We start from the raw sequence: 20,947 nt of genomic DNA, 5'->3' as shown, positions 1-20,947 counted from the left end.
CACACAGCCCTGTACATTCATTACCACCAGAGGCATCGTGCCCATAGAGATTTGTCAGATTTGTCCTGTTGTCATTGGGCCAATGATCACCTTTTGATGGCCACTGGCACGCTGGAGAAGTGTGCTCTTCAGGGATGAATCTCGGTTTCAACTGTACCTGGGCAGATGGCAGACATGGCGTCGTGTGGGCGAGTGGTTTGCTCATGTCAACATTGTGTACAGAGTGCCCCATGGTGGCGGTGGAGTTATGGTATGGGCAGGCATAAGCTATTACATTTTATAGATGGTATCTCTGTGCATTCAAATTGCCGTGACGAGATCCTGAGGCCCATTCTCGTACCATTCATCCGCCACAATCACCTCTTGTTTCAGCATGATAATGCACAGCCCCATGTCGCAAGGATCTGTACACAATTCCTGGAAGCTGAAAATGTCCCAGTTCTTCAATGGCCTGCATACCCACCAGACATGTCACCCATTGAGTATGTTTGGGATGCTCTGGATCAACGCGTACGATATCACGCCAATTTCCAGCAACCTTGAGTAGCTAGCTTGTCTAATTATCTTAGCTGGCCTGCCTGCTGGTAAAGTTGGTAGACTTTAGAAAAGCAAGTAATTGCTAAATGTACTGAATAAGACTCACCGGTTGTGCATAATGCATGTCAGTGTGTGTTCTTGTACCTGGTTCTGGTACAGTGCAGGTCTACAATTTTATCCCTGATGTCCTTACACAGCTCTCTGGTCTTGGCCATTGTGGAGAGGTTGGAGTCTGTTTGATTGAGTGTGTGGACAGGGGTCTTTTATACAGGTAACGAGTTCAAACAGGTGCAGTTAATACAGGTAATGAGTGGAGAACAGGTATGTGAGATCCAGAATTCTTACTGGTTGGTAGGTTATCAAATACTTATGTCATGCAATAAAATGCAAATTAATTACTTAAAAATCATACAATGTGATTTTCTGGATTTTTGTTTTAGATTCCGTCTCTCACAGTTGTGAGTGAACCTATGATTAAAATTACAGACCTCTACATGATTTGTAAGTAGGAAAACCTGCAAAATCGACAGTGTATCAAATACTTGTTCTCCCCACTGTATGTTTATGTATAAATATGTACACCCACTCATACACACTCTCCTGTGTTGTATTGTCCAGACACTGACCCACAGGGACATGGAGTACCATCTCTCAGAGGGCCGGGCCTTGGCCCTGAAGGACCTGACCAACGGCAGCCGTATCCCCGTTATATGAATGTATTATATGTTGCTCTGCTTAACCGGGTCTCCTAGATTGGACTAAAATGTTTGCGAAAATGTGAAAATTCGCTACTACAGCCTCATAGACCGCATAAATGTATTTTATAGAACAGAGATTACCACTGAAAATAAAGTTTAACTTCATGATTGTAGTCTCAGTGAGCTCAAACGTGTCCCAGCCTGGTCTCTCTCTGTAGAGTTCCTCCAGTTATATCAATGGCCGCTTCATCGTCGACTCTGACATCCTGGCATCCAATGGGATCATCCATGTGCTGCAGGGATCCCTCAAAGCCCCACCCCCTTGGATAGTGGTGAGATTATTACATAATTTTCTGTTTAGTTTCTCTCCTTCATCTCTGACGAGATGTTTATGGTTAAGATTAGGACTGACACAAATTGTGAGAACTGATCCTAAATCAGTTGGTATGGTCAGGTATTGGTGGACTCCTGTCTGACCTCTGACCCTATCTGTGACTGGTCCCTCAGCTCCACATGGGTCACAAGGCAGGGATGGGGATTGGAGTTGTGCTACTGATCATGCTGATGGCTGGGGCTGGGTTCATAGCCTACCACTTCTACTCCCACAAGAACAAACCATTCCAGTTCCACTACTTTAATGTGTGTTTGTTGTACAACATTCCGACATCATTCAACAATGAGCCTTTGTCTCATTGCAGGCAATCAGCTGTGTACTGCTATTCTGTTTGTTCAGAAGCTATGTACAATAAAACGTGGGGGACCTCAAACTTGATAATTGACCTTTGCCGTCTTTTGCAGGATGAGGACGAGACACCTCCAGACTGCAACCCTAGCATAGTTAACCCCACTTGTGCCTCCGCCCCTGCCATAAGTGAACCAGTTCCATCTGAGCTTCCTGTAAGTGACTCCACCCCATTTTCTTTGTATACCAACCACTGGAGAGAAAATATGTGCATGAATATGAATGCCCCTGAACTATACGTGTTGTAGTAGCCCCTTTGCTCTATAGGGGGTGATACTATAACTCCAGATGATGTGTTTTAACAGGAGGAGGACAAACACCAGGTGGTAGAGGCCCCCGTATGACCTGCTCCAGGACTGCTGAGAGAGACACACGTCACAGCCCTCAATGCTGCTGCATGTTGTACACGTGTTGACCAGTGGAGGGCAGCACTGTGGGACTATCAAGAGCTCAATTCAATCAGCATCGTGGAAGTTCGGCAATATTGCAAAGTAAAAGGTCATTTCCGATTGCGCCAACATAAGAAGCATTTACCATGAATGCATTCTCTGTGAATGCGGGATCATTACTGTCAAATTTAAAGAGCTAAACAGCTTGAATCGAGCCCGAAGACTTCCATCTGGACTCTTCTCCTCTGAGTTGGACAGTGCCTTAGGAAGGACAAACAGGACTCAGTCTCCCACAAAACAACCTCATTATGGACTCAATCTCAGTGCCTTGTCTAGTAATGTTACCAGTCTACCTGTGGCATAATCGTGAAATAAATCTTACACCGATCTTTAAAATGGGATGTCATCAAGGACATCAACCACCCGAACCACTGCCTGTTCACCCCGCTATCATCCAGAAGGCGAGGTCAGTACAGGTGCATCAAAGCTGGGACCGAGAGACTGAAAAACAGCTTCTATCTCAAGGTCATCAGACTGTTAAACAGCCACCACTAACATTGAGTGGCTGCTGCCAACACACTGTCATTGACCCAACTCCAGCCACTTTAATAATGGGAATTGATGGGAAATGATGTAAATATATCACTAGCCACTTTAAACAATGCTACCTTATATAATGTTACTTACCCTACATTATTCATCTCATATGCATACGTATATACTGTACTCTACATCATCGACTGCATACTTATGTAATACATGTATCACTAGCCACTTTAACTATGCCACTTTGTTTACTTTGTCTACATACTCATCTCATATGTATATACTGTACTCGATATCATCTACTGTATGCTGCTCTGTACCATCACTCATTCATATATCCTTATGTACATATTCTTTATCCCCTTACACTGTGTATAAGACAGTAGTTTTGGAATTGTTAGTTAGATTACTTGTTGGTTATCACTGCATTGTCGGAACTAGAAGCACAAGCATTTCGCTACACTCGCATTAACATCTGCTAACCATGTGTATGTGACAAATACAATTTGATTTGATTTGAAAAATGGGATGTATATTTTGTATGTTAATTAACCAAAGAAAGTATTTGAAGTGTCTGTCAAAAAGGGTTTACCCACAATTTCAAATCTTTAATAGTATGAAACGGCGATAACCAGATGCAACCGTCTTTGTTGATAAAACATTTGAAGCAAAGCTTGAGCAAACCTTTCCATTCATCCAACCTACACACTCAACAAAATGTTTAACCACAGCCAAATATACATATCAACCAAACTCTCAGTGTCAAATTATGAAGCAAAGCATAAGCATGAATGAGTCCGGCTCTGGTGTCATGATCTCGCCCCATAAGCATGGGTTTGTAGGTTTGAACTCTGGGGCATTGTTGCCTACTGAGGACTCTGCAGGTCAGTGAGTCAAGGCCACTTGGAGTGGCTTCCTCATAAAAGGTGGCATTGGCTGAAGGGTGTGATAACATAAGCAGACAGGGTAAATTCTTGGGGTTCCCCCCGTGACTCACAGACAGCAAATAGCAGTGAAAACTACCGGAATTAAGCACTTTGTTTAAATGAGAATATATTTTTAAAACGAAGTGCCCGCTTTATCCCCCTAGGGGGTTTTCCCCATAACTGCGACCCCAGCAATTCACCCCCATGACATCTACCAACACAGCCACACTCAGGAGCTGACCCTACAACCCCATACTTCATTGGTGAGATCCTTACCAGAGAGTCACTGGCTCTTTCACACTGAACATGTCTCTGTACATTTGTCATGAATAAAAATGCAGAAACACAAAGAGCACCACCTGTTGGTCATTGGAACCATCAGCCCGGGTCGATTCACTATAAAGGATTGAAGCTCCAAGCCACAGACTCCGTCACATAACATACAGACCTGTTGGTATGGTATTGGACACAAGCACACCTCTCAACTAGATAGAAAGTCAGGTTTCTGACAAGCACGGAACGTTTCAGTCTTTTTCATCTGTAGTTTATTTGTCAAATCTAAGTGTTCAGTTTCAACATACAGCCAAGAATAAAAACACTGACCAACAAGAAGTATCTTTCCATTTTTATCGTTCAATCTGTAATGACTCAGCGATACAGATTGAATAGAGCCATAGGGCTTGGAGTTTCTCCTTAAAGCCCAGTCATTCTGCAGTAGTGCTTTAACCTAATACACGAAGCTTAAGTAATACTACGTCTCAAATATACACAGATGTGGAATGTAGAGATTTGTTAGTAGCAGTTATGCATTTTAAGCTGTTCAAAAGAATGCGACAAAAGGGGGTTTTTGGAGTTAAGAAAAGCAATCCGCAGATTTCTAAGGCAAAGGGTTTAGCAGGACAAAGCTCTCAGAATACAGTATTCGTGACGATGTCGCTATACAGTTTCTCGTGGTCGGGATAGAGGGCCCGGGTATTGATATCAAAAGATAGGAACCACTTGACAACTTGACATAAAAAATAAAAAAGTCTGCCTGATACAGTAAAACTGATCTCAGCGGTCCACGAAAAGGGTTCACTGAGGTACAATAACTGCACTCAGCCTAGCACGACTGTGGACCCTGAATATCACATCAAAGACATAGCACAAGATTAAACAGCTGTTGGACAACAACCGTTAAAATGGATCATTGCATTCCCAGAATTCAGATAAAGTGTTCCCTGAAGAACATGGCAAAGCACGAAAATAGCTCATGTAAAAGCACCACTGAACTGTAATGTCAGGGACTCACCCGCTGGCATGTCTGAAGACTCATCCATAGGCGGACCTGAGAATATGGTGACGGAAGGAGGCACAGAGAAGATAGACGGTTTTTGCTTGTGTATGTACAGTATACGCGCGTGTGTGTGTCTGAGACAGATGAGAACTGACTGAATACAAGGCCACAGTGGTGGTCTCCGAGTCACAGAGCTGGTCGGATTGGTAGTTACTGTAGAAACACCTGAGATTTACATGTAGGTAACACCCCTTCTCTCCGCCCTCCATCCCGAGACAAGGGGCAACAACAAGAACGTAACAGGAAGTCCCATGGCAGCAGTCCCGCATCACTTCCTCTTCTTAGGGCTCTTGTCAGCATCCCGTCTACTCTCCTCAGAGTTCTCCCTCCCTGCTTTGAGACTGGAGGCCGAGGCACTCTTCTCTGCTGGCTGGTCCTTAGCCTTCTTGGCCTTGGGTTCGGCTGGGGTGGGTTTAGCCTTTCGGCCCCCCAGGACCCCGGAGAGCAGGGTTTTGAGGAGCCAGATGGTGGCGACAGTGGCCAGGAGGGACCAGAGCACCAGGTGGCCGGGTAGAGTCTGAACGTGGCCCCGCACCTGCCTCAGAACCTGGGCCAGAGGAGAGTCAGGACTGGGCTGGATCGGGAACTTCTCCTGCACATTAGATAATATGTAAGCACATGTACATACACAACAAAGACACGTAGGAGTGTGAGTGTTGTTGGTATGCGTGTCTGAGAAATCAGATTTGGTACACCTGGCCATACACCACATGCCATGTGACAGATGCTCGCCATGTGACAGATGCACGCCATGTGACAGATGCTCGCCATGTGACAGATGCACGCCATGTGACAGATGCACGCCATGTGACAGATGCTCGCCATGTGACAGATGCTCGCCATGTGACAGATGCACGCCATGTGACAGAAGCTCGCCATGTGACAGATGCACGCCATGTGACAGATGCTCGCCATGTGACAGATGCACGCCAAGTGACAGATGCTCGCCATGTGACAGATGCACGCCATGTGACAGATGCACGCCATGTGACAGATGCTCGCCATGTGACAGATGCACGCCATGTGACAGATGCTCGCCATGTGACAGATGCACGCCATGTGACAGATGCACGCCATGTGACAGATGCTCGCCACGTGACAGATGCACGCCACGTGACAGATGCACGCCACGTGACAGATGCACGCCATGTGGCACCACATCTGAAATTGAGGGGCTATCACCACAAGCCACAGTACTGATATTATTAGCACAATACAAAGTTAAAACATAACCCAGTTGAGCAAAAAGGCTTAGCTACCTTGAGTCCGTGCTGGTTGAGCATGCCCTCTAGGGTAGGGTCACCCAGCTGCACAGCAGGATAGAACTCCTCTGCATAGTCTCTCCTCCACCATTCATTAGGACCAGACCTGACAGGGAAGACAACCAATACACCACTCAATACCATAGGAACATTATTTGATTTGTTTCTGGTTGAATAGCTGTATCAAGTGGCTTTAACGAATTCTGACAATTAGCATACTGTAAGTATACCATACAGCACATTTTGTGGGCATTCTGTGAACAACATTTCTTAATATAGCGAATATTTAAGTTCACTTGTATATCTTAACTGATTTTATGAATGAATGAATGATCTAAGAAATTCACGGGTTAACCCATTAACACTCTCCCCAGCACACCCACTGTTGTAGTGGACGTCGTAGGCTGCTCACCCGTCCTGTGTGGTCTGGGTGAACCAGTACCGGTAGAGGCTGGCTCGGAGGTAGACCGGGGGCCTGGCTGAATGGGTATTGGGCTGAGTCTGTCTGGATCAGTCTCACCACTGGGACACAGGGAGAGATATAGAGTCATGTGTGAGCGACGTAGTGCAGCATGCAGGTATGTGGTCATCTGAGTGAGTGCTGATATTTCTTCTTTGTTGGACGGTTAATGATCTACAATGTGTGAGTAAATCACGCCCACCTCACACTGACTAGCGGTTTTACACGGCAGGCGCATACCAGTCAACTTCTGGGCCCGTATTCATAAAGAGTCTCAGAGTAGGAGTGCTGATCTAGGATCAGTTTTTCCTTTAAGACCATAATCAATAAGATTAAATAGACGGGGGGGGGGGGGGGACCTGATCCTAGTAAAGACCACAGGCCTAAAACCCCCCACCAAGAGCCAAAATACAAGTAGTCTGCCAGATGCAACCTTTCCTCATGAAAACAAAGACGTATGTGCTCTTATACTTTAATTGAAAAATAGAAGTCAGTATCCCAGAGGGCAGTACATACCATCCTTATTGCCCTGCAGTAGGCAGTGCACTAGGCCTGTAAACCAGGGGCTCTGTTTGGCCAGTCCCTGGGCTGCCTGGCTCATCTGCCAGTCTAACCGTGGCTGGTGGGGGGCCACCACTGGAGGGGCCATGCCCACGTTCCCCGGCTTGTACATGAACTCTATCTCCTAAGAGGGCCAATGGGGAAAGGTTCATTGAAACACACCATACACCTTTTGCAGAACTATATACCCGATTGTTTTACTTGAAGAAAGTCAAGTAGTTGAGGAAGATAACATGATTGAGGACATTCCCTATCTAACATTTTGAAATTAGAAAAAATTAAATAAACTGAAAACTTTTCATCCATAACTATTATTTTGGTCCCCGCTCTCTTACCGTCCAGGTGTTCTTGTCCATGCTGCCCTCTAGGATGACCTCTGACCTCCCAGCCACCCCTGTCATCCTGCTGTCCAGGCTGTAGGCACTGACCAGTCTGTAGCGCTCCACTAGGCTGTAGGCCTGTCTCACCTCCGGTAAGATCTTACTGCTGTACACCTGTTCCATGGAAGAGTAGGGCACCTGGGGATGAGGAAAACACCATGACCAATCAGAGAGAATCTTATAAAAAGTGCTATCTACTAGACCAATAGTAACTCCAACAGACCAATTCGGTAGATGTATGCCGTCTTCATTAAAGTGATTCACTATTACACAAAACACAGACTTAAAGTAATTAGATGGGTTTCACTCAGTAGATGAATGCAAGTACGAAAGAAAAAATTAACCAATCAGAAGGCTCCCCGTGTGATTGACAGGTGTGACTCACCACACTGATAGCAAACACGGCGACTGCAGCAGAGGCAAAGACAGCCCATTGGACGAGGCCCCAGAGCTTCCAGAGGCACCCTCTAACACACACACACCTAGGGGGAGTAAACACAGATCTGAGATCAGTGGACATTAACGCAAAACAAGGATGACTCACACTGCATCGGGCAGACCACTGTTCTGGGGTCAGAAAATGCAACGAAAAGGAACTAGATATGAACTAGATCTACCACAGTCTTTGAATTCCAGATACAGTTTTAGTATGAAATAGGCTACTCACCCCAGCATGGCTGCCACCACCTCCCAGGTGAGAGAGAGAACTCCTACCCAGATAGTGGGTCCTGTCACAAGCTTCAACAAATTGCCAAACTGCTGCTGGGTGAAGGCTACAAAACAGGACAAATACATGACAATCACTTAACCATGAACATAATGTATCAATGACTGACATCCTACAGGAAATAAAATAGAGAAACACTACTGGGTCACTAGATATACAGTAATATATAGACGTTAACCTACCGGGTCACTAGATATACAGTAATATATAGACGTTAACCTACCGGGTCACTAGGTATACAGTAATATATAGATGTTAACCTACAGAGTCACTAGGTATACAGTAATATATAGATGTTAACCTACCGGGTCACTAGGTATACAGTAATATATAGATGTTAACCTACCGGGTCACTAGGTATACAGTAATATATAGATGTTAACCTACAGAGTCACTAGATATACAGTAATATATAGATGTTAACCTACCGGGTCACTAGGTATACAGTAATATATAGATGTTAACCTACAGAGTCACTAGATATACAGTAATATATAGATGTTAACCTACCGGGTCACTAGGTATACAGTAATATATAGATGTTAACCTACAGAGTCACTAGATATACAGTAATATATAGATGTTAACCTACAGAGTCACTAGATATACAGTAATATATAGATGTTAACCTAGTCACTAGATATACAGTAATATATAGATGTTAACCTACCGGGTCACTAGGTATACAGTAATATATAGATGTTAACCTACCGGGTCACTAGGTATACAGTAATATATAGATGTTAACCTACTAGGTATACAGTAATATATAGATGTTAACCTACAGGTCACTAGGTATACAGTAATATATAGATGTTAACCTACCGGGTCACTAGGTATACAGTAATATATAGATGTTAACCTACCGGGTCACTAGGTATACAGTAATATATAGATGTTAACCTACCGGGTCACTAGGTATACAGTAATATATATATGTTAACCTACCGGGTCACTAGGTATACTGTTTTACAGTGCCTTCGGAAAGTTCTCAGACCCCTTGACTTTTTCCTTATTTTGTTACATTGCAGCCTTATTCTAAAATGGATTAAATAAATAAAAACTCCTCATCAATCTACACACAATACCCCATAATGACAAAGCAAAAACAGGTTTAGATTTTTTTGCAAATCTATTAAAAAACAGAAATACCTTATTTAAGTAAGTATTCAGACCCTTTCCTATGAGACTCGAAATTGAGCTTAGGTGCATCCTGTTTCCATTGATCATCCTTGAAGATGTTTCTACAACTTGATTGGACTCCACCTGTGGTAAATTCAAATGATTTGGAAAGGCACACACCTGTCTATATAAGATCACACAGTTGACAGTGCATGTCAGAGCAAAAACCAAGCCATGAGGTCGAAGGAATTGTCTGTAGAGCTCCGAGACAGGATTGTGTCGAGGCACAGATCTGGGGAAGGACACCAAAAAATGTCTGCAGCATTGAAGGTCCCGAAGAGCGCAGTGGCCTCCATCATCCTTAAATGGGAATTATTTGGAACCACCAAGACTCTTCCTAGAGCTGGCCACCCAGTCAAACTGAGCAATTGGTGGAGAAGGGCCTTGGTAAGTGATGAGACCAAGAACCAGATGGTCACTCTGACAGAGCTCCAGAGTTCGTCTGTGGAGATGGGAGAACCTTCCAGAAGGACAACCATCTCTGCAGCACTCCACCAATCAGGCCTTTATGGTAGAGTGGCCAGACAGAAGCCACTCCTCAGTAAAATACACATGACAGCCCTCTTGGAGATTGCCTAAAGGCACCTTTATGAGAAACAAGATTCTCTGTTCTGATGAAACAAGATTGAACTCCGGCCTGAAGGCCAAGCGTTACGTCTGGAGGAAACCTGTCACCATCCCTAAGGTGACGCATGGTGGTGGCAGCATCATGCTGTGGGGATGTTTTTCATCAGGGGGGACTGGGAGACTAGTCAGGATCAAGACAAATATGAACAGACCTTAGTGCTGAGTGATCCTTGATGAAAACCTACTTATGTAAATATGATCTTAAAAAATAGATTTAAAAAATTGCACAAAAAAATCTAAAAACCTGTTTTTGCTTTGTCATTATGGAGTATTGTGTGTAGATTAAGCAATTAAAAACAGAATAAGGCTGTAACGTAACAACATGTGGAAAAAGTTAAGGGGTCTGAATGCTTTCCGAATGCACTGTATTTCGATGATAACCTACCGGTTTTGGAGGTTATAGTCCTGGCATCCCAGTCCATCTCCAGTGTGAAGAGCACTTTAGTTCCATAGATGATGACAGCAAATACAGCCAGTACAACCAGCAATGACATTATGGTTTGGGGCCAGGCTGCAAAAAATATAATAATAATTAGATTAGGTACTCTTAGTATCACAAACAGAGCCCATCATTTGTTTTTGTCCAGCTACTAAAAACGTACTTTGTAAAATTAAGTTAAGGGGTTACCTTTTAGGACATTAGGCATGTTAACTGCAGTTAAGTACTTCTGTGATGTCTTTTGTTTAAACAGGACAACACCTGACATCCTGCCAGATCAGACCACTCTGCCCGAGAATAAAACAATAACCCCCCCTCCCTTTTTTCCCTCTCCCTACCATCAAGACACAAGGACACCCATCGGAACTGACCCAGTGTTCTGCTGGCACGCACTCAACAATGCAACCCTCACTGTGTAATGTCAATGTTGGCCAACTGGAGAGGCAGAATAGGAGAAGAAAGGAAGCTGATCATTACTGTAACAGCCTTTGTGTTTTCTAGTACCTTCCACCAGCTTAAAACACCATACCGGGTGTGGATAATGCTGTATTAGGGAGAAAGCTAACCTGAACGTCTACTCTGGTGTTAAATGTGAGAGTTGAAGGTTGCATAAGAAGAGAATGAGGTCATACTCTTGGTTCTCTTCTTCTTGCTGTGGCCCAGCCAGTAGCTGATATGGTCGTCGTCCAACAGGGAGAAAGTCAGAGCCAGGGAGAGAAGGGGGAGGAAGCCATAGTTCCCCAAGAACATCAACTTCACCTGGTATGTTGCCTGGTTATCAGTTACAGAGAGAAGTAGGTACAGTAGATATAGTTAGATAAAAGGCATCATGCAAATTACACGTGTGGGGTCGCAACCCTGCAACATTCAAAATCCCTTAAGACGTGTATATAGTTAGGTGTCAAACATACAAAAGTCACACACACACACACACAGTCTAGAGCCTTTATAGCAGCATCGTGGTCTGGCGATTCCCTGGATGATAACAGACTAGATCAATTGTACTGTAGGTAGTTGGTTATTCACGTGTCTTTCTGAACCTCTCCTCTCTCAACCAGACCTCAACATTTGATGGCGATTTAGGCGGACGGTGGAAACTGTGAAACAAACTGGAAGTCTATATTTCTGTGTGTTCAAGCCTTCAACCGACATTTTCCATGCCCATGTTTAGCAGCTGCTGGTGTAACCACACACACACCTGAATGTAGAAGGCTGCCAGTCGGAGGCTGCGGATGGGGGAAAAGTAGAGGGGGGGCACAGCGATCTCTGTCACCAACAGACCGACAGTCCCCAGCTTCAGGTACCAGTCTGGCAGCTGCTGGATGAACCAGGACCAGGGCAGGGGGATGCCCTGGGCCTCAAACATGTGGTTCACCGCTGGGAAGAGGGAGGGGGTTGATGGGGTGACAGAGGGGAGGGTATGAGACATGGATGAGTAAAGATTGACCCATAACACTGCACACCTTTTTTGAGATCACATGTTTTACTCATCGCTGACACTTTTCCTGAACACTGATGTGTAGTGAGGCTCCAGGCATCATCATTATCATCATCATGGAAGCGAATGCGCATACTGCCGCTGAGCGAGGTACATACCCATTACATGATGCACAATCATAGCCAATGTTATCATTACTCAACCAGTCTCTTTGTACAGCACATCACATTTCTCGTACCATTGAACATAGCTTCTGGACCGCAAATAATTGAGAGTCTGTTGGGAAACTGGTCTAACATTGGGATATAGGAGTCCCAATTTCAGCCCAATGTCGCTACAGACTCCCATTCAGTAGCGGTCGCGAAGCTATACTCAACAAAAATATAAACGCAGCATGTAAAGTGTTGGCCCCATGTTTCATGAGCTCAAATGTTTTATACCTAATTTTGTGTACAAATTTGTTTACATCCCTGTTAGTGAGCATTTCTCCTTTGCCAAGATAATCCATCCACCTGACAGGCGTGGCATATCAAGAAGCTGATTAAACAGTATTTTTTATTTATTTTACTAGGCAAGTCAGTTAAGAACAAATTCTTATTTTCAATGACGGACTAGGAACAGTGGGTTAACTGCCTGTTCAGGGGCAGAACGACAGATTTGTACCTTGTCAGCTCGGGGATTCGAACTTGCAACCTTTCGGTTACTAGTCCAACGCTCTAACCACTAGGCTACCCTAGGCTACCCTGCCTAACCACTAGGCTATCATTACACAGGTGCACATTGTGCTGGGGACAAAAGAAGACCACAAAAAAATGTCCACCAGAGCTGTTGCCGAGAATTTAATGTACATTTCTCTACCATAAGCCGCCTCTAATGTCATTTTAGAGAACTGGCAGTACTCCATCTGGCCTCACAACTGCAGACCACGTGAAACCACACCAGCCCAGGACCTCCACATGTGGCTTCTTCACCTGTGGGATCGAAACTGAGTAGTATTTCTGTCTGTAATAAAGACATTTTGTGGGGAAAAACTCACTCTGACTGGCTGGGCCTGGCTCCTGTGGTGAAAATTCTATTCAAGTGAGAGAGACGGTCATTTCCTCAAACAATCATCTTTATTCAATATTGCAATAAAGAAGCCGTCAATCCAACAGTCTTGACTGTCGTACAGAGAATACCAGGTCTTTAAATACCAAACCTAAAACTACTGAAATGTTTCTTCTATTCCTTCAGGGTCTCTCTATCTATAGAAGGCAGGCCCAGTTAGAACTGAGACATATGTCTCACAAGCACCCCTAATGATAGGCTGGAATGTGGCTGCTTTAAAAAATAAATTTAAAAATCACCAAGCCATCAATCAATTGTCAGCTTCAAGCTATCTCTAGTAAAAACCCATGTCCCCAACACCCAGACTACCTGCAGGAAGCTAGAGTGGAGACCATAAAAACCACAACATTAATAGGACTATTCAAGTATGTATTGTCAACTATTAATCTCAAACCAATAAGGTCAACACATCATTTTTCCCCTCACACTGGCTCCCAAGTTCCCCCACACTCCCCTATGCCCTCCCAGGACCCCTATGCCCTCCCAGGACCCCTATGCCCTCCCAGGCCCTCCCAGGCCCTCCCAGGACCACCCACTGCCCAGTCATGTGAAATCCATAGATTCGGGCCTAATGAATTCATTTCAATCAACTGATTCCGTTATATAAACTGTAACTCAGTAACCTAATTGAAATGGTTGCGTTTATATTTTTGTTCCGTGCACATTGAACAGTACAGTTCTGTGTCATGAGAAGTACCCCCGTCTCACCAGTGAGCCCCCACCAGCTGGGGCAGTGGCTGGCCAGTTTGGCGACCCCGGAGCCAAAGGTGAGGCGGAACAGGAGCCAGCGAGCCAGCCAGAAGGTCACGGCGTCATGATGACGGAACGTCGCGCACCGCAGGAGGTTGAGCGGCGCGACGAGCACGGTCAGGAAGCCCGCCTCCAACAGCAGGCTGTCCCTATGGGAGGGAATCAAACGAGACATTAACAGTCAAATTCCATTTTCCTGTGAAAAAAAAATCCCAACTCCTCCTCACATCATAACTATAATGTATAGGGCACTGAAATACCTCGAACAACCCAAAGTCTCAGGTCTCAAAGAAATGACAAAGTTGAAACGTATTAAAATCAATAGATTACATTTCACTCAAAATTCCTGCACCAGAAGGCTACATGAAATTCCTGCTCAAAACAGTGGAATAGCTTCAAATCCAATGACACTGCCTTTCAGGAAATCAGTTAGCCTAGTAGAAGCAATGCCCGTTAGAGCCAGAGGCACTGAGATGCCATAACATACTAGTAGCTGTGCATCTTAAAACTGGTTGTAGGTTGGCATTCTCTTCATGCAGAACCAAATGGTGTGCCTTAGGGGATAGCCACCTAACTGTAAACAGTTCAGACACACCTACACCTACTACTCATAAAAACACAAACCAGGCAACTACGTATTATCTATTTACCACTCCATGCAATTGCTGTTGCTGTGGAAACCACTGCCTTACACAGGCCCAGTCCTGGCCGTTCTGACGCTCTAGGCAAGACGAAAAGAAATTCCGCAATAAAATAAGTCTATATCAGAGGTGGAAAAATATGTCTTTTCCAGACACTGAAAAATACATACTTGTCAGGTCTTTATTTGTCCTGATTCCTGTGAATGTTTTGGGAGGGGATTTGGTGTTCGCCTACTTGTCAGCGCATGTTTTATTTGATTGGGAACCATTTACATTAAGCTAATTGGAGAAACGCGCATGATGTAAAACGTGTCTGTCTCAGATTACATTGTCATACATTTTACTCTTTCTACCATAGACTATATCTGCTATGTGATGTTTGTGACGGAACGTTGGTGGATGCATCTCTCCAACAACACCCTGGAGAGGCACGCTGGGAATGGCCCAGCAAAATATTTTGCAACCCTGCCTTTGACAAAGTGGGCACTGCTTATCACAGGGCGGCATCAGCGTTCACCTAAAACTCCCATATGTTTGAGAGAAATTGGCATTGTTTTGGGGCAGAATTATGTGAGGTTTTATGTGTTGTTTGAGGTACGTCTTGCTCAGTTTAGCTCAGAAAAGGCCTCCCTCGTCAATCTGCCGCCACTGTCGGCCGCCAAATCCTGCCTAATGGGCAGCCGGCCCTGGCCTTGCACCATCTTGCTTTGCTACAAACAGATATCAGAAGTAAATGTGCTGCAATTCTAGCACATCTCCAAGCTTAGCTAAAAGTCCATAACTCTAAAACCATATTACATGTCTGATAGATGTCCTTCAATGCAAAGTCTGCTGACCCCTATAAAATATGCACGATGTCTAAGACTGATACATATGGACAAACACTTTCAACATCAGTTCTATTCTCAACTTGACAACTGTACTGTAGTTAGTAATCAACACAGAATTATGAAGAGTGGATCGTGAATTTTACTGGTAAATGGTTCCAATAGCAGTTTATTGTCTGACCCTAATGCTCTTGCAGTAAAACCCATGTCTGAGAAAAAAAATGATGTCACACAGTCCCAGTAGACTTTGCCTTCAGCAATAACACTTTAGTAAACAAAATACTTTTAGTTTCAAAGTCTGAGCTTTGCAGCCTATGTCACGCTCTATCAATTCAGCCCATAGGAGAAGTCAGAGGACAGATCACTTACCACTGAAAACGCAGAAAGTCTTGACCCACCTGTCAAGAGAAGAATATGTTGATTCATTTACTCTATCATTTATTTAATGTACAGTATCTAACCAAACCAAAGGCAGACAGACAACCCCGCCCACCGACCTGACAGAGGGAGAGGTAGAGGGCCCAGAGACAGAAGAACACCAGGCTGTCTCGGAGGGGCTCCAGTAGGGCTGCTCCCAGGGCTAAGAGAGCCCCCGCCAGGCAGAGCAGCTCCATTGCCTGTTGGGCGTCCAGGTCCAGACCCAGCCGGGGCCCCAGCCACAGCAGGGAGGGGTGGGCATGTATCTGCTCCAACACTGGTCTGGAGCCATTCACACGGGGCTCCACCAGGCGCACAGGCAGGACCCCCTCATTGCCATAGAGACCTGGCCACAGAGACAAAGAGCAGGGATGGATAAACAAAACAGAGGGGGGGGGGGGGGGGGTTGTGTTTATTGGGAACGGGGTTAGTGAATAGAGGCCATGTTCATATACTTACAGTAAGTGGGTTTATGGTACCCTGCTAAATAGGTCAATGGTCACGTATGTGAAAACGAGACACTTGTTTATATCTGGGCTGTCTGCTTATTCAGTCCAAAGGGAACATGTGAAAGAAGGGAGTTCAGAAATTCAAACATCTCACTAAATTAGGTATTCCAGAATATTATTACATTACCATAACATTGCTTACGGGTTGAGCCAAGATTGTGATCAACTGATTGGAATATGGCCTAACTTTTTCATGAAAAAAAAAGACTGAAAGCATACAGCTAGTCTTATTACAGTTCATTGGAATCTAGTGTATTTAGTGTACACTTGAGACGACAGGTGAGAGACTAGAAGTGCCACTATGACATACCTGGCACACAGAGTGGACCAACTGGATGCATAGTCACATTTGGGACGAGAAGCAGAGCAATACAAGTAAAACAAACACTAAACTGTGCAATGATGACTCATTGATGTTCAATGCATCTCCTCTTGCCAGCACTTGTCAAATGAGATGTGTTATTTCAGTTAGGCCACCTGCTGCCAGGTAAAGTGACTATGGAGAGGATTGCAAGTGGACGCACACACATTTTGCACTTCGTAAAATGTGTTTTGTGTTGGATATTTGGTTCTCTCGTCAATAGCTATTGAGCCAAGCATGCCATGACTATGAAGATAATACTATCTACAGTGGGGCAAAAAAGTATTTAGTCAGCCACCAATTGTGCAAGTTCTCACACTTAAAAAGATGAGAGAGGCCTGTAATTTTCATCATAGGTACACTTCATCTATGACAGAAAAAAGAAATCCAGAAAATCACATTGTAGGATTTGTAATGAATTTATTTGCAAATTATGGTGGAAAATAAGTATTTGGTCAATAACAAAAGTTTCTCTCAATACTTTGTTATATACCCTTTGTTGGCAATGACAGAGGTCAAACGTTTTCTGTAAGTCTTCACAAGGTTTTCACACACTGTTGCTGGTATTTTGGCCCATTCCTCCATGCAGATCTCCTCTAGAGCAGTGATGTTTTGGGGCTGTTGCTGGGCAACACGGACTTTCAACTCCCTCCAAAGATTTTCCACGGGGTTGAGATCTGGAGACTGGCTAGGCCACTCCAGGACCTTAAAATGCTTCTTACGAAGCCACTCCTTCGTTGCCCGGGCGGTGTGTTTGGGATCATTGTCATGCTGAAAGACCCAGCCACGTTTCATATTCAATGCCCTTGCTGATGAAAAAAGGTTTTAACTCAAAATCTCACGATACATGGCCCCATTCATTCTTTCCTTTACACGGATCAGTCGTCCTGGTCCCTTTGCAGAAAAACAGCCCCAAATCATGATGTTTACACCCCCATGCTCCTTTGGATGCAACTCAGCATTCTTTGTCCTCCAAACACGACGAGTTGAGTTTTTACCAAAAAGTTATATTTTGGTTTCATCTGACCATATGACATTCTCCCAATCTTCTTCTGGATACTCCAAATGCTCTCTAGCAAACTTCAGACGGGCCTGGACATGTACTGGCTTAAGCATGGGGACACGTCTGGCACTGCAGGATTTGAGTCCCTGGTGGCGTAGTGTGTTACTGATGGTAGGCGTTGTTACTTTGGTCCCAGCTCTCTGCAGGTCATTTACTAGGTCCCCCCGTGTGGTTCTGGGATTTTTGCTCACCGTTCTTGTGATCATTTTGACCCCACGGGGTGAGATCTTGCGTGGAGCCCCAGATCGAGGAAGATTATCAGTGGTCTTGTATGTCTTCCATTTCCTAATAATTGCTCCCACAGTTGATTTCTTCAAACCAAGCTGCTTACCTATTGCAGATGCAGTCTTCCCAGCCTGGTGCAGGTCTACAATTTTGTTTCTGGTATCCTTGACAGCTCTTTGGTCTTGGCCATAGTGGAGTTTGGAGCGTGACTGTTTGAGGTTGTGGACAGGTGTCTTTTATACTGATAACAAGTTCAAACAGGTGCCATTAATACAGGTAACGAGTGGAGGACAGAGGAGCCTCTTAAAGAAAATGTTACAGGTCTGTGAGAGCCAGAAATCTTGGTTGTTTGTAGGTGACCAAATACTTATTTTCCACCATAATTTGCAAATAAATTCATAAAAAATCCTACAATGTGATTTTCTGGATTTTTTCTCTCTCATTTTGTCTGTCATAGTTGAACTGTACCTATGATAAAAAGATGAGAGGCCTGTAATTTTCAAGTGGGAGAACTTGCACAATTAGTGGCTGACTAAATACGTTTTTGCCCCACTGTAAATCAGGGGTGGATGGAGAAAAATCCACATGTTTTAATGTTTTATAAATACGATTTCAATCTTCAATAGCTCTTAAACAAAGTGTTCCATGACTATGAAAATGATCAATTCTATATTATAAACTAGGTGGTGTGAGCCCTGAATGCTGATTGGCTAAAAAGCCATGGTATATCGGACCATGTGTGTATGACATTTCTTTTTGTACTATTCTAATTACATTGGTAACCAGTTCATAATAGCAATAAGGTATCTCGGGGGTTTGTGGTATATAACCAATATACCACGACTAAAGGCTGTATGCAGGCACTCTGCATTGCGTCGTGCAAAGAAAAGCCGTTAGCCGTGGTATACTGGCCATATACCACACCTTCTCGGGCTTTATTGCTTAAAACAGGGGAGGATGGACAAAAATACATGTTTGTTTGTGTAAAGAAAAGTACAAACAATACACCTTGTATTCCAAAACGCCTGAAACAAACATCAGAGGAAGTATACGATGATTATAATTTGCCGGTGTCTAGTCAGAAATCCTGCGTAGGATGTCGGTTTCAGGCGTTTTGGAATACAAGGTGTATTGTTTGTACTTTTCTTTACACAAACAAAAATGCTTTTTTGTCCATCCACCCCTGTTTATGAATATATCAATTTCATAGTCATGGCACACTTCGTGTAAGAGGTATTGAAGATAGTGTAAGAGCTATCTTCTATAGTGTATAATCAGCTCCCCTGATTATGAATAAACCATTTTCATAGTCGTAGAGTGTTTTGCGTAGAAAGGCTATTGAACATTTAAATCCCCCATAAAGAAAATCAAAATGTCCTTAATAAGAATAAGCAGTGGATTTTTGTCAATCCTCCCCCGATTCAGAATATCTCATTTTCATAATAATGGAATGTTTGGTTCAATAGCTATTGAGGAGACAAAACCGAATAGCAACCCAATATTCAATATAAAAACACATTTGACCTTGGTCCATTTCTCATACAATTTGCTTAATAAGATGGCTGCATGACAAAGTAAAGTTGACAGTGACGGCAAATCAACATGACTACAGGTTTGTATTTAGACTGGGAAAAAAAATGAAAATGATACTACAAGATCGATTGTATACTGTTAGGGGTCTGAGCCAAGCTCGAATACTGGACTGATGTGTGCACAATCTGGAGGGAAATCCTAACCCTCAAAGACGGCATGTAAGCATAAAAAAGGCAACGAAAGCAACCGTGCAAAGAAAACATTCACTTGCCCCAAGCAAATATCTAAACGGGCATCTGTCCAATGACGACCAGTGCTGTCAGGACCTGGTCATAGCATGAAAGGCCACATCACTTCTATCGCTGCCAACCGGCCGCACTCTCCTTTATAAAGCCAACATGCCCTAGCCTCGTACGAACTTGCGAGCTCAGGATGGTTCTTACTAGGCTCCCCTACGTTAATGTATGATTTCCCTTAGTAAGTGAGGGACCATTCTATAACAAGTCATTCACGTATACAGCTAGTTAATGTTTAGAAATAAATACGAACACATCTATATAGATGTGTATGTAAAGTATCTGAAACTGAATATTCAAATCAAAATACATTCCTTTTCTAGGCCTAGACTATAGTGACGGTGCATGAGTTGTAACAGTGCAGCAAAGGCAATGAATGTAGCGAAATAGCTTAGCACGTGGAAGTTGTCATTAGCTCGCCCGATCAGTCCCAACAACACCAGCTAGCTCAGAAAGTGGTCATTTCATCCGATAAACATATTAGGCTACTTCGTTTGACAGTATTTTATATTTACAATCCCCGGTGTACTTTACCGATCAGATGCAACTACAAATCAGTTCATCATCAGAATCACAACAGTTGGAATATGAGGAAGCAAGCTAAACATATGGAAAAAGTGGAATCCACCCGATTCAAAGATGCAGAGCTGAATGCTTTTCCATGATCATCAACAGTCAACCAATAATCAAGTTCCTTAGATTACAATTAACAAATTGGCGCAAGTAAAATGTTGTTTTACCTGGTATCTGGACATAGAGGGATGCAAAAGCAAACATGTAAATAATTGCCATACTCCATAAAAACATATGACGCGTTAATCTGGTTACCCCCATGTTTAAAGCTAGGCTTCCCTGCTAAATCTAAATAGAAAAATGTTTTAAAACGTCTTTCAACACAGCACGAATAAATAACTGTTGCTGTGGGGAGAAAGAAAAATAAGTGAATGTTGCAGAAGGCGTGGTTCTTC

At 43.7% G+C, this 20,947-nt stretch overlaps 1 pseudogene; it reads right to left on the bottom strand.

Annotated features, from left to right (window-relative positions):
• Positions 1-4,366: 4,366 nt before the first annotated feature.
• LOC115118018 (lipase maturation factor 2-like) lies at positions 4,367-20,942 on the bottom strand (annotated as a pseudogene).
• Positions 20,943-20,947: the final 5 nt, after the last annotated feature.

This window comes from Oncorhynchus nerka, linkage group LG23, assembly GCF_034236695.1.
Source record: "Oncorhynchus nerka isolate Pitt River linkage group LG23, Oner_Uvic_2.0, whole genome shotgun sequence".
In the NCBI taxonomy this organism is placed as follows: Eukaryota; Metazoa; Chordata; class Actinopteri; order Salmoniformes; family Salmonidae; genus Oncorhynchus; species Oncorhynchus nerka.
The sequence above is the reverse complement of the archived record's forward strand: the minus strand, read 5'-3'. Positions and strand labels throughout refer to the sequence as shown.